At 42.0% G+C, this 23477-nt stretch overlaps 1 protein-coding gene across 6 annotated transcripts in view; it reads left to right on the top strand.

Annotated features, from left to right (window-relative positions):
• PPEF1 (protein phosphatase with EF-hand domain 1) overlaps positions 1-23477 on the top strand; it is a 157401-nt gene that overhangs the window by 7192 nt on the left and 126732 nt on the right. For 5 of the 6 annotated variants that reach the window (XM_015461777.3, XM_015461783.3, XM_059883888.1 and 2 more), the window contains exon 3: positions 21548-21631. The gene's annotated coding sequence lies outside the window, so the exon portion shown is untranslated. Of the gene's footprint in view, positions 1-13328; positions 13461-21547; positions 21632-23477 lie in introns of those variants that run through there. The other variant, XM_059883889.1, reaches the window with a different exon arrangement.

The raw sequence follows: 23477 nt of genomic DNA, 5'->3' as shown, positions 1-23477 counted from the left end.
GAAGTCAGGAAGCTTGATTCCTCCATCTCCATTTTTTTTTCCTCAAGATTGCTTTGGCTATTTGGTGTCTTTTGTGTTTCCATACAAATTGTGAAATTATTTTTTCTAGTTCTGTGAAAAATACCATTGGTAGTTTGATAGAGATTGCACTGAATCTGTAGATTGTTTTGGGTAGTATAGTCATTTTCACAATATTGACTCTTCCAATCCAAACATGGTACATCTCTCATCTGTTTGTATTATCTTTGATTTCTTTATCAGTGTCTTATAAATTTCTGCATACAGGTCTTTTGTCTTTCTAGGTAAATTTATTCCTAAGTGTTTTATTCTTTTGTTTGCAATGGTGAATGAGATTGTCTCCTTAATTTCTCTTTCTGATTTCTCATTGTTAGTGTATAGGAATGCTAGGGATTTCTGTGTATTAATTTTTTATCCTACAACTTTACTATATTCATTGATTAGCTCTAACAATTTTCTGGTGGCATCTTTAGGGTTTTCTATGTAAAGAATTCATGTCACCTGCAAATAGTTTTACTTCTTTTTCAATCTGGATTCCTTTTATTTCTTTTTCTTCTCTGATTGCTGTAGCTAGGACTTCCAAAACTGTGTTGAATAGTAGTGGTGAGAGTGGGCACCCTTGTCTTGTTCCTGATCTTAGGGGAAATGCTTTCAGTTTTTCACCATTGAGAATAATGTTTGCTGTGGTTCGTTGTATGTGGCCTTTATTATGTTGAGGTATGTTCCTTCTGTGCCTACTTTCTGGAGAGTTTTTTTTTTTTATCATAAATGGCTGTTGAATTTTGTCAGAAGCTTTCTCTGCATCTATTGAGATGATCATATGGTTTTTATCTTTTAATTTGTTAATATGGTGTATCAAATTGATTGGTGCACTTCAGTTCAGTCACTCAGTCATGTCCAACTCTTTGTGACCCCATGAACCACAGCACACCAGGCCTCCCTGTCCATCACCAACTCCTGGAGTTCACCCAAACCTATGTCCATCGAGTCAGTGATGCCATCCAACCACCTCATCCTCTGTCATCCCCTTCTCATCCTGCCCCCAAACTTTCCCAGCATCAAGGTCTTTTCCAATTAGTCAATTCTTTGCATCAGGTGGCCAAAGTATTGGAGTTTCAGCTTCAACATCAGTCCTACCAATGAACACCCAGGACTGATCTCCTTTAGAATGGACTGCTTGGATCTTGCAGTCCAAGAGACTCTCAAGAGTCTTCTCCAACACCACAGTTCAAAAGCATCAATTCTTCAGCACTCAGCTTTCTTTATAGTCCAACTCTCACATCCATACATGACTACAGGAAAAACCATAGCCTTGACTAGATGGACCTTTGTTGACAAAGTAATGTCTTTGCTTTTTAATATGCTGTCCAGGTTGGTCATAACTTTCCTTCCAAGGAGTAAGCGTCTTTTAATTTCATGGCTGCAATCACCATCTGCAGTGATTTTGGAGACTGTTCATGAACAGTATGATTGGTGCAAGCATCTTTTAATTTCATGGCTGCAGTCCCCATCTGCAGTGATTTTGGAGACCAAGAAAATAAAATCTGTCATTGCTTCCACTTTTTCACCTTCTATTTCCCATGAGGTGATGGGACCAGATGCCATGATATTAAGTTTTTTGAATGTTTAGTTTCAAGCCAGCTTTCTCACTCTCCTTTTTGACCTTCCTCAAGAGATTCTTTTGTTCCCCTTCATTTTGTGGCATTAGAGTGGTATCATCTGCCTATCTAAGGTTGTTGATATTTCTCCCAGTAGTCATGATTCCAGCTTGTGAATCATCCAGCCTGGCATTTCACATAATGTACTCTGCATGTAAAGAATAGCAAGAAGAGATAAGAAAGCCTTCTTCAGCAATCAATGCAAAGAAATAGAGGAAAACAACAGAATGGGAAAGACTAGAGATCTCTTCAAGAAAATCAGAGATACCAAAGGAACATTTCATGCAAAGATAGGCTCGATTAAGGACAGAAATGGTGTGGACCTAACAGAAGCAGAAGATATTAAGAAGAGATGGCAAGAATACACAGAAGAACTGTACAAAAAAGATCTTCACGACCCAGATAATCATGATGGTGTGATCACTGACCTAGAGCCAGACATCCTGAAATGTGAAGTCAAGTGGGCCTTAGGAAGCATCACTACGAACAAAGCTAGTGGAGGTGATAGAATTCCAGTTGAGCTATTCCAAATCCTGAAAGATGATGCTGTGAAAGTGCTGCACTCAATATGCCAGCAAATTTGGAAAACTCAGCAGTGGCCACAGGACTGGAAAAGGTCAGTTTTCATTCCAATCCCAAAGAAAGGCAATGCCAAAGAATGCTCAAGCTACCACACAATTGCACTCATCTCACACGCTAGTAAAGTAATGCTCAAAATTCTCCAAGCCAGGCTTCAGCAATATGTGAACCGTGAACTTCCTGATGTTCAAGCTGGTTTTAGAAAAGGCAGAGGAACCAGAGATCAAATTGCCAACATCCGCTGGATCATGGAAAAAGCAAGAGAGTTCCAGAAAAACATCTATTTCTGCTTTATTGACTATGCCAAAGCCTTTGACTGTGTGGATCACAATAAACTGTGGAAAATTCTGAAAGACATGGGAATACCAGACTACCTGACCTGCCTCTTGAGAAATTTGTATGCAGGTTAGGAAGCAACAGTTAGAACTGGACATGGAACAACAGACTGGTTCCAAATAGGAAAAGGAGTACATCAAGGCTGTATATTGTCACCCTGCTTATTTAACTTCTATGCAGAGTACATCATGAGAAACGCTGGGCCGGAAGAAACACAAGCTGGAATCAAGATTACCAGGAGAAATATCAATAACCTCAGATATGCAGATGACACCACCCTTATGGCAGAAAGTGAAGAGGAACTAAAAAGCCTCTTGATGAAAGTGAAAGTGGAGAGTGAAAAAGTTGGCTTAAAGCTCAACATTCAGAAAACGAAGATCATGGCATCCGGTCCCATCACTTCATGGGAAATAGATGGGGAAACAGTGGAAACAGTGTCAGACTTTATTTTTCTGGGCTCCAAAATCACTGCAGATGGTGACTACAGCCATGAAATTAAATGATGCTTACTCCTTGGAAGGAAAGTTATGACCAACCTAGATAGCATATTCAAAAGCAGAGGCATTACTTTGCCAACAAAGGTCCGTCTAGTCAAGGCTATGGTTTTTCCTGTGGTCATGTATGGATGTGAGAGTTGGACTGTGAAGAAGGCTGAGCGCCAAAGAATTGATGCTTTTGAACTGTGGTGTTGGAGAAGACTCTTGAGAGTCCCTTGGACTGCAAGGAGATCCAACCAGTCCATTCTGAAGGAGATCAGCCCTGGGATTTCTTTGGAAGGACTGATGCTAAAGCTGAAACTCCAGTACTTTGGCCACCTGATTCGAAGAGTTGACTCATTGGAAAAGACTCTGATGCTGGGAGGGATTGGGGGCAAGAGGAGAAGGGGACGACAGAGGATGAGATGGCTGGATGGCATCACTGACTTGATGGACATGAGTCTGAGTGATCTCTGGGAGTTGGTGATGGAGAGGGAGGCCTGGCATGCTGTGATTCATGGGGTCTCAAAGAGTTGGACACGACTGAGCGACTGATCTGATCTGATCTGATCTAAGTTAAATAAGCAAGGCGGCAGTATCCAGCCTTGTTGTACTTCCTTGTACTTCTTTCTCATTTTGTACCAGTCCTTTATTCCATGTCCTTTTCTAACTGTCACTTCTTGACCTGCATACAGGTTTTTCAGGAGACAAGTAGGCTGGTAGGTTATTCCCATCTCTTTAACAATTTTCCATAGTTTGTTGTGATCTACACATTCACAGCTTTAGTGTAGTCAATTAAGCAGAAGCAGATGTTTTTCTGGAATTCCCTTGCTTTGTCCATGACCCAATGGAGGTTGGCAGTTTGGTGTCTGATACCTTTGGCTTTTCTAAATCCACCTTGAACACCTGGAATTTCTTGGTTCACACATTGCTGAAGCCTAGCTTAAAAGATTTCGAGTATAACCTTGCTAGCATGTGAAGTGAGCACAGTTGTATGGTACTTTTAACATTCTTTGACATTGCTCTTCTTAGGGATTGGAATGAACACTGACCTTTTTCCAGTCTTGTGGCCACTGTTGTTTTCCAAATTTGCTGGCATATTGAGTCCAGCACTTTAACAGCTTCATCTTTTAGGAGTTTAAATAGCTCAGTTGGAAATACATCACCTCCCCTAGCATTGTTCTTAGTAATGCTTCCTAAGGCCCCCTTGACTTCACACTCCAGAATGTTTGGCTCTAGGTGAGTGAAAGCACCAGACCACACTTATCTGAGTCAGTAAGACCTTTTTTGTGTAGTTCTTCTGTGTATTCTTGCCACCTTCTCTTTTTTGTTGTTTTTAATATTTATTTATTTGACTGCTCTAGGTCTTTAGTTGTGGCATGAAAACTCTTAGTTGTGGCACGTGGGATCTAGTTTTCTGACCAGAGATCGAACTGAGGCCCCCTGCATTGGGAGTTCAAAGTCATAGCTACTGGACCACCAGAGAAGTCCCTTGCCACCTCTTCTTAAATCTCTTCTGCTTCTGTTAGGTCCTTACTGTTTCTGTGCTGTATTATGCCCATCCTTACAAGAAATGTTCCCTTGATATCTCCAATTTTCTTGAAGAGATCTTTAGTCTTTCTCATACTATTATTTTCTTCTGTTTCTTTGCATTTTTCATTTAAGAAGGCCTTCTTATCTCTCCTTGCTATTCTGTGGAACTCTGCATGCAGTTGGGTATATCTTTCCCTTTGTCCCTTGTTTTTTGCTTCTCTTCTTTCCTCAGCTATTTTAAAGCCTCCTCAGACAACCACTTTGCCTTCTTGCAGTTTCTATTTCTTTGGCATAGTTTTGGTCATTGCCTCCTCTGTCTGTAATTCTTTAGGCACTCTGTGTACTAGATCTGATCTCTTGAATCTGTTTGTCACTTCCACTGTATGATCATAAGGGATTTGACTTAGGTCATACCTGAATGGCTTGGTGGTTTTCACAACTTTCTTCAATTTAAGCCTGGATTTTGCAGTAAGGAGTTCATGATCTGAGCCACTGTCAGCTCCTGGTCTTGATTTTACTGACTGTATAGAGCTTCTCTGTCTTCAACTGCAAAGAATATGATCAGGCTGATTTTAGTATTGATCATCTGGTGGTGTCCATGTGTAGAGTCATCTCTTGTCTTATTGGAAAAGGGTGTTTGCTATGACTGGTGTGTTCTTTTGGCAAAACTCTGTTAGCCTTTGCCCTGCTTCATTTTGTACTCCAAGGTCAAACTTGCCTGTTACTCCATATATCTCTTAACTTCCTACTTTTTCATTCCAGTCCCCTGTGATGAAAAGGACATCTTTTTGGGGTGTTAGTTCTAGAAGGTGTTGTAGGTCTTCATAGAATTGGTCAACTTCAGCTTCTCTGGCATCAGTGGTTGGGGCATAGACTTGGATTACTGTGGTATTGAATGGTTTGCCTTGGAAACAAACTGAGATCATTCTGTCATTTTTGAGATTGCACCCAAGTACTGCATTTAGGACTCTCTTGTTGACCATGAGGGCTACTGCATTTCTTCTAAGGGATTCTAGCCCAGCAGTAGATATAATGGTCATCTGAATTACATTCTCTCATTTCTGTCCATCTGAGTTCACTGATGCCTAAGATATTGATATTAATTCTTGCCATCTCCTGCATGAACACATCCTGTGTACCTTGATTCATGAACCTAACCTTCCAGGTTCCAATGCAGTATTGTTCTTTACAGCATCGAACTTTACTTTCACCACCAGACACATCCACAACTGAACATCGTTTCTGCTTTTGCCTAGCAATTTCATTCTTGCTGAATCTATTAGTAATTGCTTGCTGGTCTTCCCCAGTAGTATATTGGACACTTTACAACTGGAGGGGCATGCATCTTATGGTGTCATATTGTTCTGCTTTTTCATACTGTCCATGGGCTTCTCCAGGCAAGAATACTGGAGTGGTTTGCCATTTCCTCCTCCTCTGGACCACATTTTTCCAGAACTCTTCACTATGACCCTTCCTTCTTGGGTGGCCCTCCATGGCATAGTTCATAGCTTCATCGAGTTACACAAGCCCCTTCATCATGACAAGGCTGTTATCCATGAAGGGGTCTTGCCTGCTTACTGTCCCTCAAACACAGTAGGGCTTTTCTGCCTCAGGGCCTTTGCACATGCTATTCTCGCAGCCTTTACTGCTCTTTCTCTGTGTCACCGCATTGCTCTCTCACCTTGCTCAGGTATTTGCCCAAATATCTTCTTAGCAATCCTCCCCTGACTGCCCTGTTTAAAATTGCTGTTTTCCTTTCCCCTTTACCCTGGACACTCAATATCCCCCTTTCCTGCTTTATTTTTCTATATACTGCACCTCTATGTAATTTTCTAGATATTTATTTATTTCTAAATATTTTCTGCCCCTTATTCTCAACCAGAAAGTTCTGTGAGGCATGGATTTGGTTTTGTTCACTGTTACATTCTGTGGAACCTAAGTAGGACCTGTTACATAGTAACCATTCCATAAAAATATCTTGAATGGAGCTGTTCAAGATTGGAGATGACTCATGCTAGGTCAGTCAGTCCCAGTCAGAGCTTATTCTGGGCCTTTTGTGTGAATTCCTGAGAGGAGACATTTCCTTGTTCACCCTGGACTCAGTGTCAGATAATCCAGAGGCTGGGGATTCTCTTGTCATCTGACTACTGCATGGTATCACACGGGCTCTGAGTGGCCTACAGTGGAAGCTTTTTGCCCCAGATATTTACTGCTCTTCCTAGGTGGGATTTTTATACCATTGCCCCACGGATAGGTTTGACCAAGTGACTTATTTTCAGCAGTTGGATGTGGGCACAAGTGATGTGCCTCACTTCCCAGCAGAGGTGTGAAGGGCCAGCTTGTGGGGTGCTGCTTTGATATTTCCCCTTTGTTATGAGTATAACAATGACAACCCACTCCAGTACTCTTGTCTGGAAAATCCCATGGATGGAGGAGCCTGGTAGGCCACAGTCCATGGGATTGCTGAGGGTCGGACACGACTGAGCGACTTTACTTTCACTTTTCACTTTCATGCATTGGAGAAGGAAATGGCAACCCACTCCAGTGCTCTTGCCTGGAGAATCCCAGGGACGGAGGAGCCTGGTGGGCTGCCATCTATGGGGTCGCACAGAGTCGGACAGGACTGAAGTGACTTAGCAGCAGTAGCATGAGTATAGCAATGCCCCAGAGAGAGGTTGGCCCAAGTCTTAGAGGAAAGATCATGTTACTGAACTGCCGCCAGCCTGCACAAAACAGGAGTGAAAAATAAACCTTGAGAAGTGTAAACTACTGAGATTTAGGGTATAACATCATCTAAGCTGATTCAACACTTCTCCTAGTTTAAGAACAAAATATTTATTAAAGGATATTTGGTGGCCCAGAGGCTCTCCGAGAAGGCTGGCTTTGGAGACTCTAAAGCCAGGAATTATGTCTGAATATCATTGCAAGGCTGTACCAGCAGAGATACCTGCCCACGGCTACCCCTTTTGAATACAGACTTAGAAACTCAAGCCAGTGATGGGGCCCAGAGTCTCTGGTACTGCTGTCTCTGCAAACTAACTTTGGCAGATGATGGCTTTCATAATCCCTTGACTCCTTCTGTTGCTCTCTTCTAAATTGAGGTCTCTGGCAGAGCCTAGGTTACACACCTGTGCTCCTGCTATGAAAGAGGTTGGGAGAGCAAATTTCTTGTTTCTCCTCAAGGATTCAAATGTGGAGAATTACTGAAACATAGGGAGGATGTTGAGAAGTTAATGTGGGTGATCGCAAGGTCTGAGAGACACCGGTTTGAAGCCTGAGAATAGAGCCAACAGTGAGGAATTGGAGGTGAGAAACAGAGTGACTTGGTACTATCATTTAAGGCCTTGACCAAGTCAGGCCTTAGATCTCCTCATTGACTCGTCAGCTGTCAGAAGGGTGCATTTCCAGTTTTGCTGAGGCCAGCAGGAGTTGGCCTTACTGACTCTTGCAACAGGAGTCCTGATGACTCATGTCTAGAATGGATGGGCATCACCACAGTGGGCTGGCAGTGCCTTCTTGGCTCACTTGGAAGTTTTGTTGCCCTTGGTTCTGAGGAAATGAGGACAGAGGCTGATGGTCATGGGAATGGCTGCTCTGACAGCTCAGGATTTTGGTTTTCTGGCCTGGAGAGCCATCAGTTCTCAGATGCAGCAGGCCACTTGTCCCCACTGATTACAGTAACCAGGATGGGTGAGGCTACAGAGTGGCCAACACATCTACAGCAGATACTGCTGGTTGCTTATTCAATATTCATTCTTCTTTTTGTCAGTAATAAAAATAATCATTTTTAGAATGCTTGCTATGTATTAGAGACTGTTCAGACTCTTTACTCATATTAACTCATTTAATCCTCCCAAGAAACCTGTGAGAAAGGTACTGTTACTATGGTTAGTTTACAGATGAGAAAACTGAGTCACAGAATAATTACGTAACTAAGTCACAAAGGTAAGTAAATAAAGGAGTAGGGTTTTACACCCAGGCCATCTGGCTCCATTATCTGTATTTAACCTCTACACCACACTTCCTGATTTTGTTTGACTCAGGAATGTGTCCAACTAGGATTGATTTCCTGGGCTCCCTTACAGTTAGAAGAGCCTGTGTGACGTAATTCTGGCCAATGACTTGTATAGAAGTAGGTGGGCTTCCAAAACCATTTCTTTAAAAGGAGGTCGACTCAGTTGGTATGCCCCATTTTGCCCTTAGCTTCACTTTCTCCTCAGAATGCACATAAAATGTTGGAGGGAGAGCAGCCATTTTGTGATCATGAGCTGACAATTGTGAAGAAGAAAGCTACATTGCTCAGCAGAAAGAAGGAAGATACCTGGGTCCCAGCCCCAAATTTACTACTTCCAGACTCTCGATTACACTTAAAAAATAAAATTACTAATTTTTAATGCTGCTATTTAGTGAGGGTTTCAGTTATATGAAGGAAAACACAATCCCCACTGATGCAGTATTTCCACATTTCTCTCCTATACCATTTTGACAGTGTGTTTAATCTGCCCACCAGTTACTGAGGGACCGCTCCTCAGTGTCTCAGTTCCTTTGTTTATTGTCGCATACCTGCAGTATGTCTACGAGTTCAGTGTTTTTGTTTGTTTGGAGTTTGTTTTTTTTTAAAGTGTACGACATGGCCCCATCTCAAGGAGTTTAGAGAACATTAATTAACCCAAAGGACTAATTTGTTTCAAGATGTTAATGGATGATAATGGCTTGATATGTTTTTCCTAACTTTGGATATTACTGAATTTTTTTATTATTGACTTTTAGACTCTGTCTCTTCTCTCTTAAAGAGAAGGCAGGAGGCGGGGCAGGGTGATATGCAAAAGCCTATCTATTAGGAAAGATGGCTTTGTGGGGTATTCCTCTCGACAACAGCTATATGTCATCTACAAAATCACCTGCAGTCACATTCAGTGAGCTTAGACTTGATAGATAGCCACTCAAGAGAGAAACAGATCAACTGAAAATACTTTGTCTCCCCCTCCCTTAATTCAACGATTCAAGATGCCTCCAGTTTCTAAAGTCACTCCCCTGGGACTGTGTAACTGAGCACAGAGCAGTTTGGCTACTCCCCAAATTGGCTACTCCTATGGAACCCTGCTTAAAAGGAAGTGACTGATAGTGGCACCCAGCCAATGCTAATTGGTGACAGAAATGACATTTCCCTCTGATTCTCCCAAACTTACTGTCTTTAGATTTCTAAGTGGATTCAACTGTGCACACAATGGGACTTGCCTATAAGCTTTCTTCATAGTTTGATGGGAAGATTTCAAGAGTGGTGGAGGTGTTAAATTAAGATCATCTTAGTGTTTTTGTTAGTGATTTTAAGTGTTTGTGACTTTTTGGGATACAATTAGGGTATAGTCTGAAGACTATATATAATGATAAAACCAAAACCAATTAGTAGGTTGTTTAACACAGTTAGAGGCTGTCTGCAGGCTAGCAGCTTTCCTTTGCTAAATCTTGTTAAAATGCAGTGGGTTCTATTTTGTGCAGAATGAGCAGGCTGCCATGACAACTGTCTGTGAATATTATTTCAATATTAGTCATAGGTTTCCAGTGTTTGCCTCTGGGTCCAGCGTTCATTCTAAAACCCAGATGCACATCTATTCTTAAAGGCGTTCTCCTGGACGTGTTTACAAAAAACAAAAACAAAACAATTTCAATTCGCTGTTAATTTTTTTTTTTCTCTTTTCGAAGAGAAATTTGAAAGAATTCACACAATTGAAAATTGTACATTTTATTGCTGTTCTTTTCTTTGGAAAAGGTGAGTTGGATATGAATTTTTATTGTGCTTGACTGTAGATTTGATTAAGTAGATTAAATAGGAGCCTGGAGATTACTCATATTGCCTGTCTTTAGTTACATGCCCACCTGAACCCTCCCTTTTGCTGGGAGAAGAGGATGTGTGAGCTGCCTAGGCCTGTGTTGTGTGCCTAGCCCTGGGCAGTCATTGTTGCTTGGCAAGTGGGCTCATGCTGATTGAATTAAGCCAGTTCAATCTCACACTTAGAGTGGAGGGTCGTGTCAATCCCATGCAAACCACAGGGCTTAGTATAGGGACAGAGTTGAGCTCAGAAAGGAAAACTAGGGTACTATTGTAAGGGATCAAGGGGCAATATTTGTCGGCCACCTGGTTAGGCAACAGAATGATGGGCAAATAATATTATTTATTGAATACTAACTATAAGCCAGGCACTACTCAAAACTGCTTTACAAGTGTATTGTTTAGAGAATGTGTTTGGCTGCATGTGATGAGGTAAGTGAAATAACAGGGACTTAATGCAGAGGGATTGGCTTTTACCTCAGGTGACATTAAGTCAGGAAAGAAGCCACTTCACATAATTTGTGTCCCAGGCTCTCCTTCAGCCTTTCTGCATTATCATTCTCAGCATTAGCCTCTTGTCCTAATGCACTCAAAAGGGCTGCTTTTCCTCTAGGCATTATGTCATGGTTCCAGACACAGTGGGGGAAGGATAAAAGCAAAGGGCTTCTGACAGCTAAGTCTTATCTCTTTTTTTTTAATCAGAAAAATGGCTTTTCTGGGAGCCTCAACCACTAGATTTCTCCTTATATCTCATTGGCCAGAACAGAGCCCCTAACCACTGGGGATCCTAGAAAATGAAGTTTTGGTGGCTGGGCCCATTGCCATCAAAAGCAAAATTAGGGCTTTATTGGTATGGAAGAAAAGGAGAATAGATACTGGCTAGGCAACTATCCGTGGCTGCCACAATGTGTATGAACCCATGTATTCCTTATATCAACTCAGTGTGAGCAGTGCTATTACTATCTCAGTTTATAAGAAGCAGACACAGAGGTTGTGTAATTTTCCCAAGCTCAGACACAACTATTAGGTGGTGGCTGTAGAAAATGACCCCAAGCAATCTGACTGTGAAACTGAAGTGTCTGATGCTCCTAAGCACATCCTGACCCACAGACCAGGCCACATTTCTCCTCCAGGATGTGTATCCACTCAGGAAATGTAGGCCTCGCCTAGAAATGGTAGCTAATATCTGTTTAGCACTTTATAGTTTATGAAGGATTTTCCACTTAGATTTTTCCATTTAAATATTATCCCCATTTTTAAAATGAGAAGGCACTCGGAGAAGTAATAAACGTTTCCTAAGGTACCCGGCTTGTATTAATAAGTGACAGAGCTGATATTCCCTTGAAATTGCGAGAATTTACTCCTGGTCCCCTTTCCTAACCCTCCTGTTCTTCCATGCACAGAGACTTTTTTAATTTTTAAAAATGACAGTACTTTCTCCAGACCCTATATTAACTTTATAGCCTTCTTAGGAAAAACAATGTAGACAAATCTTGAATCTGCCACCAGCTCGTTTACCTAGTATCCGTTTCACATAACCACATCAGCAGGAGCATGGCATAGGAGGCAGACATACCGGTTTAGTGGTGAGAAACAGAGGCCTAAGTGGGGAGGTTATTTGTATCTCATGTAATATAAAATCCAGAGCTTCATTCGAAATGTATGTTCATTATAAATAGCTCTTATCTCCCTGTTAAAGTAAGAGAGTCATTAAACATGTAGAATTTTCCTGTTCTTAGTTACATCAGGTTAATTTGAATACATATCCTTAAAACTGTTTTGTAAATCAGACTTATGAAATAAGAATAACAATCCACCTCACTAGGGCAAATTAGTGAGGTTTTAGTACATTACTGATACATCAATTTGCTTATGATTGTTATTTCTTTCATTCTTTCCAAATATTTGAAATCTTTATGGCATTGTTTCATTTATACATCACAACATTCTCATGTTCTTCTGATACTGAGTTGACCGTGAAAATCACAAAAGCATTGTAGAATATATTTGACTTTAAAAGCTGTGGAAGAGTGGGTTGAAAAAGAAATAGAGATTAAAAAAAAATACAGTGTTACAGAGTAGTGCCTCTCAAAGTATGCTTCACCATCCCTTGGGAATTCATTAGCACTCCAGACTCATGAGCCAACTCCAGACCTACTGAATCAGAACTTCTAGGGGCTGGGCCCAGGCATCTGTGTTTTAACAGGGTCCCCAGGTTGTCTATAAGCACATCAAAGTTTGAGAAGCACTATTTTAGAGAGTTTTATGTAAATGAATAACTTTTGCCCTTTGGGGGATATTAGTGAAAATACTAACTTCAGCTTTAGTAAACTAAAGACTTATTAAACCCTAGTTTTTCCTTTGAAAGTCCCTAAATCATAGAGTCCACTTATATACTCCAGGGTCTAGAACAGTGTCTGGCATACAGTAGGGGCTCAACAAATATTTGTTGGATGAATATATGAATAAAACCAAGACAAGAGTAAGTATTCTTAAACAAAATTCTCTAAAAACCTTTCCAAAGTCTTCACCATAAACTTGTAGTCATCTGAGGCAATACTAACAAATGTTTTGTACAGAAAGCCATGGGTATTTCCTAGGCCTTGCTTTAGCTAATAGTTTCGACATTCCTCCAAGAAACCAACTGTTCTTTGTTCTCTATGTTCATGAAAACAAACACGGTTGACAGGGAGGTAATGGTTGGCGAAAAGTAAGCTTGGAGAACGTGGAAGCTACCTTCTCAGTAAGCAGGAAGTGGTTCTCTCATCCAGGTTGTGTTGTTCACATTCCATTGGCAGGTACAGTCATACCTGCATTCATCATTATGGAGTTGCCAAGGCAACCTATTAAAGAGTCATTCTAGAATCTCCATCTGGAAAATTCCAGGTGAGGCTGAGGACTCCTCTTCAAGTAAGATCTGTAAGCGTGATGATGGATTGTGTCCTGAATCTGCAGGTCAGGCTAAAAGATTCAGCAACCAACAACGTGAAAATCTAGGAGTTTTACTTTCCTTCAACCTGTGTGGAACTGGTAAAACTTAGAGGGAAGGATAAGAACTCTTAAAGGAGCAGATAAATTGAATGAAATCTGGGTAGACATGGAACCATATGTTCTTCCTGTTGTTTGGCCAGATCTAGTAGAGTTAATGTTTTATGTATTGAGTTTGTCATACTTTAGTGTATGTAGTATTGAAGGTGTCTTTATTAGGGTAGAGTTGGATCACTGATGTAATGGGACGAGTACTGGCCACCAAGTCTTAAGACGATGATGTTGGGAGGCTACTTAACCTCTCTGGGCCTGACTTCCTCTCTCAGAAAATAAAGGGCCTTTCTGAACAAGTCCAGAGGACCAGAGTATCTTACCACATCACAGCCTGGTGCAGGGCTCTGGGACATGACCCTTGTGATGATCTTGTAAGGGGACTCCGCTGTCTGGCCTAGATCAGTTTTGCCCAATTCCCCGTGCTTTGACATGAGAGGGGATAGTTTAAATGTATATTCTTTGTTTCACTTTTGTCTTGGAATGATGGACTATAGCTCCTGCTGAAGGAAAAAAAAAAAGTAAGGAATTACCATTGCTCTGCCATTGACTCATGCTAGATGTCAACAGAGACACAATAACAAGCTGAAAGAACAGATTGTGGCGATATTTAAAAATATCCACAACTCTCTAAATAAGAAGCAGTTCTGATAAGGCTATTTGGAATTCATGTGAAACGCCAAACACCCATAATTCTGAAAATCTGAATTGTACATTTTGCCAAGGTTATTTACTTCTGTGCATTAATTATAGATAAAGGTATATTAGATTCCATGATAATACGTTTCTCCCTTGGTTTACAGATATCCCTCTCTCCTGAGCCTTTTCCTTTCCAGATTGTTCTGTTTTTAGTCTCCTTTTTTTATCCCTCCTCCTCATTCCCTTTAAATGTCTCTGTTCCTAGGCATCTGATTTTGCCCCTGTTGCCTCTAACTTTACAAGTGCTCCCTCTGATCACTTTAGCTGTTACCGATAACCTGATAACCTCTTTAATCAGAATCTGCAGACCTGATTTATTTTCTGGGCTTTAAAAAGAGCCTCTGCTGCCTATGGGACATTTTAACTTGTTAGGGTGTCACTCACTAGACTGTAAATGACCAGAGGGCAGGGACCATGTGTGTTTTGTCCATCGTTGTACCCCCAGGGTGCAGTGCAGTGCCCAGCACCTGGTAGATACCCAGTGAGCATTGGTGAAGATGTGATGGATCCATCTAGTATTTCAGACTAGAAACTTTGGAATCCTTATCGATGCCTCTATCCCCCTTACTCCCTATACCCAGTCTGGGACCAGTGGGTTTATTTCCTAAAGGGCTTTCACAATTGGCCTCTCCTCTCCATTTGCACTGCTACTGCTTTAATTAAGCCCTTATCCTTGATCTCTTGGATCATTGCAGGTGCTTCCTCATTGGTCTTCCTCTGGCTGGCATTTCACCAGGTCATTGCCATGTGACCTGCAGAGTCATCTTCCTAAAGTGTGAATCTAATGAGATTACTCTCAGGCTCCTCTTCACTTAATCAGAGTTTGCAATCTGGCAGCCTCACACTGGAGTCTGTACAGTGTTCTGAGAAAGTGAGAATCACTGCTGCATTTCATTGATTCTGAGAGACACATTTTTTCACATTTTAGCACCACTGAAATTGGGATGTGCCTTAAAATCAATGGTGTGTCACAGTTTGATGAGTTGCTTTTTTGTTTCCTATTGGTACATAAAATAATGATATGCCTTGTAATCGATGGCATCTTAAGTTTGTAGAGGTATACTCATACTGGCATTTAAAAATACAGAGATTTTACATAAAAGTATGTTCAGCTTCTTTTGAAAAATTACAGTGGGTAATGTTGGGTTGGGATTTTTGGACAACTGCTGCCTCGTTTAGATAGACACTCTCTACAATGTCCCATCATCTCCACCCAGGCTGCTTTATTCATTTCTGTTATGTATTCCAGCCCATGTCAGCATTTGAAATTGCAGTCTCTGACTGACAGATAAAAGTATGAATTGTTTGCTGTGATTTATGAGAACAGTCACAGTTGGCACCAGTCTACCTCCTCAGGTTCACATCCCCATCTTCTGCTGTTATACATTCTACCCACCCCAGTCTCAGGAAATATAACTCAAATGTAGTGTGCTCCCAATTTCCCTGGAGTGCCGTTCTCTACCTTGTATGCTCTAGGAAATGTCTCCTGACTTGTCCTGGCAGGGCTCGTATCCTTCTGGGCTGTGGTAGTACATGGCATATCTTTGTACCTGATCTTGGGTGGCCTCAGCCTGTAGTGGCTTGAAGCAGGATTTTGGTTCCTGGCCAGAGACTGAGGCCAGTTATAGATGGTGAAAGCGCTGAATCCCAGCCACTAGACCAGTGGTCAGTGACAAGGCCCTGGCTCTTCGGCTCTGCAGAATTCACACGAAAATGGAAAGTAGTGAAACAAGTCAAGTGTTCATTAGGAGGAAACGGGTACGGTACGTGTGGATAGACACATGGGCAGACTCAGAGAGAGTTGTGCCCTCCTGGTGGTTTGAATCACTTAAAAAAAATTATTTATTTATTTTACTTTTGGCTGCACTCGGTCTTTGTTGCTGCTCGCAGGGTTTGTCCAGTTGCGGCAAGTGGTGGCTACTGTGTAGTTCTAGTGCGCAGGCTTCTCATTGTGGTGGCTTCTCTTGTTGCAGAGCACGGCCTCTAGGCATGCAGGCTTAGTAGTTGTGGTGCATGGGCTCAGTTGCCCCGAAACACGTGGGATCTTCCCAGACCAGGGATTGAACTGGTGTCCCTTGCATTGCAAGGTGGATTTCTTAACCATTGGACCACCAGGGAAGCCCCTTGAATCACTTTTGTGGGGCATTCCCTCCAGGTTTCCTTTGGCCACTCATTTTGATTTGTCTGGTTCTGAGTCCGTATTTGGCATATCTCAGAATCCTCTCCTGTGTGCATGCTCATCTCTTTGCCAAGGTGAACGCTGGTGAAGAGGCTTATGGGAAGTTGACATCACTTACTGTGAGGTGATGTCCCCTCCCTTTTCTACCTCCAAGGAGCCTTTCTGCGCATGTGTAGTCAGGGAGGTCTCCTTGACTTTGAGAAGTAGGAATATGTGGTCTTTTATCTCTTATCTGGGTAGGGCCCAACCTCCTCCATCATTCCGCTTTTATGCAGTTTCTGTCCATTGCAGAGAAACTGTTCAGCCTGGGGCATGTCTGTCTCCTGCCTCATACCTACACCTTCTGTCTTAAAATTATCTGTGGATGGCCCATGTCCCTCGTTACACTATGAATCTGGTAGGGAAATGAATCAGAATGTATTCATTTTTTATATCTGCCCCCTCATAGCTGGAACTTGCTCAGTAAGTATCTGTTAGATAAAGGATGGATGGGTTGCAATTTTCTCACTGGGGTCTCTGATTATGAGTTTTGTCCATGGATAGCTAAAAGTGAAGTCCAGTGGAAGGACAAGTGTATTCCTTGGTGCTCATAGTTTACAGTGGCAGGCACTGCTTCTGGCATTGCTTTAGGAAGACCCTTGGCAGTCACAGTCAGCCCATGCGGACTTTAATGTCTGCAGACCCAAAGGCACTAAGGCACAAAGGGCAGCTCTGAAGTTTTATAAAAATTTATTTTTAAATTAGTGTACAGTAAAACCGACTTGTACAGTTCTGTGAATTTTAACACTTGGGTAGGTTAGTGTCACACCATAATCAGGATACAGAACATCACCTCCAAAACTCCTTGCTCTTCCTTTGTAGTCACATTCTCCCTTACCCCATAAACCTTGGCAGCCATTAGTCAGCTCTCCATTACTACAGTTTTGTCTTTTTGAGAATGTCATGTAAGTGTACTCAACGTTTTAAGCCTGACTTTTTTCAGCATAATGCCTTTGAGATTCATCCAGGCTGTCTTTATCAGTAGTTTGTTCCTTTTTATTGGTAAGTAATATTCCATTGTATGGCTGTCCTGCAGTTTGTATATCTGTTTACCCACTGAAGGACATTCGGGCTGTTTTAAGTATTTGACCATATGAACTTGAGTACAGGTTTCTATATGAATATAAACTTTCATTCCTTTAGAGTAAATATCCAGGGGGTAGGGTTACTATGTCATATGGCAAGTACATATTCAACTGTATGAGAGACTATCAAACTATTTTGCAGAGTGGCTGCACTATTTTGTATTCCCACCAGCAAAGTATAAGAGTTCTAGTTGCTCCATATCCTAGCCAGTTCTGGGTATTATTAGAGTTTTAAAAAAATCTAATAGGTGTTCAGTGTTAGCTCACTGTGCTTTTGATATGAATTTAAGCTTCCTTGAATCCAGGCTGTGGAAATTGGAGGGAAAAAAATGGTTAACTCACCACCAGTGTGGCAGTACTTCAAACTCTTATCTTCTCAGTATGCCTTCTGCTGTTTACTTTCCAAACTCTTTGTGGTACTTATTTATTGCTGTAATAACAAAATCTAGAGGCTTAAAATGCACATTTATGATCTCACAGCTTTTTTGGGTCATGAATCCAGGTGCAGTTTACATGGGCCCTCTATTTCAGGGTCTCTCACAAGCTGCTGCAGTCAAGGTGTCAGGTGAGCTGCAGTCATCTTAAGGCTTCACTGGGGGAGGATCTGCTTCCAAGCTCACATGGTTGTTGGCAAGATTTCAGTTTCTTGAGGTCTGTTTGACTGAGGGCCTCAGTTCCATGCTGGCTTTTGGCCCATGACTTCCCTCAGTCCTGTGCCATGGGGGCCTCTCCAGCACGACAGATTATTTCATCAAAAACACACGAGTTGTGAAGGCAATAGAGAGAGTCTGCTTACAGGACAGAAAGTCACAATCTTTCATAACTTAGTCACAGTAGTAACAGCCCAACATATTTGCCATATTCTGCTGACTAGAAGTCAGTCACTAGGTCAAGCCTTATACTGAAAGGGAGGAGATGACACAAAAGCATGAACACCAGGAGGCAGGGATCATTGGGGGCCATCTTGAAATTTACCACAGTCTTCAAACAGCTGGTCCACGGATTCTGTCCAGGTTTTACAGCTTTATTCTATGGGAGAGACAGGGTAGAGTGTCCTTACTGTGTCTTACTCTTTCATTTGATTTATGAACATTCAAGGTTAATTTAAGGAGTTTTGTTTTTTGAGTCATGCCATCTTGGACAAAGCTAGGGTTCGACTGTTGTTTTTCAGTCACCCAGTCATGTCTGACTCTTTGCAACCCTGTGGACTGCAGCATGCCAGGCCTCCCTGTCCCTCACCATCTCCCGAAGTTTGCCCAAGTTAACGTCCATTGCATTGGTGATGCCATCCAGCCATCTTATCCTGGCAGGGTTAGATTACCAGTGGTTAAATTCTAATATCTACTAATACGCTATTTATTAAGTGACAACCATGGAAAGCTCAACTTTTGTACTCAAGATGGAGCCTTTTCAGTGATGAATTTATAAACTTCAACACATGACAGCTCTTTCAGCCTGTCATTGTGGCTGCTGACCAGGTGACCACAATAGACAGATGTGGCCAAAACTGGCCTTTATGAATTTCTTTCACCTGATAGTGACTTATAACCCATCTTTGATTTATTTTAATAACTTTCTAATGACTTGCCAAATCTGGCCTCTCTTTTCTCCTACTTAATGTGGTTTTTCAATACCCAGAAATCATCCCTGGAAATAGGCTTGATCCTTTCTCTTTATTAAAATATAAAACTACTTAGTATTCCTTCCCTCTCTTCAAAAGAAGCAGGCTCTTTAAATCAAGGTTCTTCAAATGTTTTTGATCATGAACTTCTCTCAGTGAAAGCTTTCTGAGAATGGATGTCTGATAATTATATTTATTTATATACAGCTAATACTATTGAACTCATATTTTGTGTATATTACCAAAAATGTACATTATGAAAATAGAAAATTCAAAAAGAATTAGAAAATATGAGTTCTGTTACTTTGCTTTTTATTGTCCAGCAGATCTTTTGGTTTTTGCTGTGGGGCAGGTACCTCAGTTTGGAGACTATTAGGTGCTAGGAAATCCCATGGACAGAGGAGCCTGATGGGCTACAGTCCATGGAGTTGCAAAGAGTCCGACACGACTGACTAAACAACAACAACAAGAGGTGCCAGGAAGCTGGGATTGGATGTGATTGCTTATCACTGGCCCTGAAATGGAGCAGGATCCTGTGGGGCTGTCTGGGGTGCAAATCCTTTCTGTGTCCCCTGTTTCTTGTTTGTAGGAAACAGGCTTCATTCAGCCCCCTTGCTCTTCCCTGAGTCCCAAAGGCGAGCTTTGAACAGTTGCTAATCAAATGAGGAAATGCAGAAACTGGGGAGGAGCGGTCCAGAAACAGCAGTGCAGGGTCCTGGCTCCTCCTCAGGGGGCGCACAGAATGGTGTCTCTGAGCTCTTCTGCAGGAGCTAAGGCCCCACCCGGGCAGAGGATGGCAGTTTCAGGCCATGCACAAGCATCCTGGAACACCACCCTGTTACCTCGCCAACAGCCATTCAGAAGAAAGTCTGAACATAGTGGAAGATAAGGGAGACTCTGACCCCTTCCCCAAATGATTCTCCCTTTAAACACTTTCATGGTTGAGCAGAGTCTTCAGAGTTGGTTTTTGGACACTAGTCCACCTTCTCCCCAGGTTGTTGGTCTCCTGAATAAAACAGCCTTTTTCTTCCAACCACCACTCATCTCTTGAGCATTGGCTTTTGCGTGAGCTGCTGAGCCTTAGTTGGGAACAACCCCAGCACTAGAGGGCTAGCTGAGAGTCGCCAGAGCTGGGAGGCCAGCCCAATCTGAGCTCCCCACTTTGGTGCTATCAGGTGTTAAGGTATCAGGCACCATGAGCAGGCAGACACTTTAGTTTAAGTACTACTCACTCAGCACCAAGCATATCTGCACACACCATTTCTTCTCAGTCTGTTCCCAAGTCCAGTTGCTTTGCCTGGATTCTAGCATGTTTTCCTTGGCTGTGTCATGACCAATAATAGGAGCTGCTCATTAGATGACTTTTCCTTTATAGAAGCTGGAACTGTGGCCAGCTCCAGGAAGCTTGTGAAATAGTAGAGGTTTACCTGCAATGCCCAATTTCTCCCTTGTGAGAAAACCAGCCTTCTCTGTTCCTCTGTGCCTTGCTATAGCTTACTACTGCCATAGACTAACCGAGTGTCCTGATTTGGGTTCCCTCAGAAGCTGACCCCAAGACAAACATTTGAGACCAAGTTTATTTGAAAGGTGAAGGGAAACTCAATAGGGGAGTGGGGAAGTGAGAAAGAGAGACCACCAAGACAGCCAAGAAAGAGTCAGTGAGTCCAGGCTGTAGAGGTTGTGCAGCCACCATTTTTCAGTCATAGCAGATGGATAGTTTTCTCTTATCTGCTTATAAGTCTAATTGCAGCATTATAATTAGGAACTCAGTTCGTTCTGATTTTTGTTTCACTGCTGCCGTTGCACATCCTTATTAGGTACATATCTACAGGAGGCCTTTTTTTCTCCTTCATTCTCTTCTTCTGGTTAACTCTTAACTTCTGGCTATATAATCCTCCAGTCTTAGGGTATCACTTCTTCTAGAAAGCCTTGCTTCACCCTCCTCTCAGGGGTAGGGCTCTTTCTCTGTGGCCCCTGCCTGTCCTATTAGAGATTTTGTCATACTGTATTGCTTTCATTTATTCATGTAATAAATATTTGTTATGTGCCTGGCAGTGTTTTAGGTTCCTGGTGCTTATATTCCAATACCAGAGGTACTTTTATTTGTAATTTTATTTTGATTTCTTATTTACCTGTGTGTTTGCCTCACCTAATCATATCCATTTTGTTTACCATTTATGTCCTTGTCCTTTTAACACAGTGCCTGCCAAATAGAGGGAGAGCAATAAAAATGTGTTGAATTGCATAGAAAAGCACAGTGCATCTTAGTTCAGAATGATTTGATATTTCTATGGCCTTTTCCAAGGAGGAAACTGATCTCTCACCTTTCCATTGGCTGTTTTCATATGACACTGTGCCCATTGAGAGATAAATTGACCCACCTTGCCTGTTGGGGGTATAAGTCTGTTATTGGGTGAGTTAACGTTATTTTGCCCATTATATTTTCTTTTTTCAGGCTGGGGGAATACATCCCTGCCTAGCTGGAGGAAAGGAGGAGAGCATCCGAAGAGGCTGGCAGCTTCATTTTGAAAACACACAGGTGCTGACTGAAGCAGTATAGTGTAATTGATCTCCGATGGCCTTGGCCTGCAGTGACTTGGAGTGGGGCTTGGGTTCCCAGCCAGAGATTGAGGCCCGGTAGCGGTGCTGAGAGCACCAAATCCTAGCCGCTAGACCAGTGGTCAGTGACAAAGGCCTGGCCCTTCAGCTTTGCAGAAATGAATTCCTACAAAGAAAGTAGTGAAACAAGTAAAGTATTTAACAGGAAAAAGAGTACAGTATGTGTGGATAGATACACAAGTGGACTCAGAGTTACTGAGTCGCACCCTCGTGACAGTTTGAATTATTTTTATGGGACATTTCTTCCAGATTTCCTTTGGCCAGTCATTTCGATTTGCTTGGTTCACAGTCTGTATTTGGTAAATCTCAGGATCCTCCCATGTGTGTGCAGGCATCTTTTAGCCAAGATGGATTCTACTGAAAAGGCGTCTGGGTAGAGCATTCCTTGGCATCACTCCCCCTTTGACTTCCCAGAAGCCTTTCTGCACATGTGTGGTTGGGGAGGTCTCCTCACTTTGAGAATGAGAAATATGTGGTCTGGGCAGGGCCCGGCCTTCTCCCTTAATTGTCTTGCTGTTCTTGTCTTGGAGTTTTAGTCCACAGGGAATGAATCTCAAATCATTTTACCCTGGAGGGGGGCCCATCTACCTCCTGCCACATAATGATTGTAAGTAGAAGTTCTAGAGTCAAAGTGCCCAAGTTGAAATCCCTGCTCTGCCACTCATTTGCTGTTGGACTTTAGGCTCCAGTTTCTAATGCATAAGTAGGAATAATAATAGTATATACTTCATAGGATAGTGTGTAGATTAAGTAAGATTAACACCTTTAAAATCAACAAATGCCTAGAACGTGGTAAGTGATCAATAAATGTTATCATTGTGATTTGTTCCCATATGTCAGTGCTGGTTCATTTAACAATTTGAGGCTGGCTACAGGAGTCTTTGTGGTGCTCAAAGTAACATTTCAGTGTTCTTCATACAGTGGAAAAATATGGTAAAGGTCTTCATTGTAAACAAACTCTAAATTTTAGACAAATCATGTAAAGTTCACAGCCAGTCCAATTCATGGTCCAGAGACTGGCTATTAAAACAACCACCTAAATCATAAGTTCTTTCCTTCCTTTCTTTCTATTATTAAATATTTAGTGAGTACTCTAGGGGCAGAAAAATTTTCTCTTGCCCTTCTAGGTTCTTTGGCTAGTATAATAGTTATATTTATATAAGGCAGGTTAATAGGAGAAAAACAAATTTAATTATGTATATACAGAAACCCTATAAACATATGAAGACTCAAAAGATAGGGAAGATCCCCTGGAGGAGGAAATAGCAACCCACTCCACTATTCTTGCTTGGGAAATCCCATGGACAGAGGAGCCTGGCGGGCTACAGTCCAGGGGGTCACAAAGAGTCGGACACAACTGAGTGACTGAGCACACGTGCATGTACTCAATTGGAACTTATATAACGTCCTGAGCTAAGGAAAGGGGTGGGAGTCTGGGGATACAGAGAAAAGGAAGGACATTCACAGGAAGGCAGAGGAGAGATTTGGAAAACAAGGGTTGCCCTGTTACGCAAATAAGTTTCTTAGGTAAAAAGGTATCTCTGGTAATAGTTCTCTTCCTGGTACAAGGCCCCTTTCCAATGTAAATTTAGGCAGTTGAGGGGGAGGTAAAGAGCTTTTCCTGAATCTGCTGGATTTTTGATTGCCTTTAGCTCAAAATTATTCCTATGCCAAAATGGCATATTTTGGGTGGCAAAACCTGCTCCCCTTCAAATGCTCTTATGCATTTGGAGGCAGAGATGCCAAGAGGAATGAAATGGATCCTT

Source organism: Bos taurus, chromosome X (assembly GCF_002263795.3).
Source record: "Bos taurus isolate L1 Dominette 01449 registration number 42190680 breed Hereford chromosome X, ARS-UCD2.0, whole genome shotgun sequence".
In the NCBI taxonomy this organism is placed as follows: domain Eukaryota; kingdom Metazoa; phylum Chordata; class Mammalia; order Artiodactyla; family Bovidae; genus Bos; species Bos taurus.
Note: the sequence above shows the minus strand (reverse complement) of the source record. Positions and strands in the feature narration are given on the sequence as shown.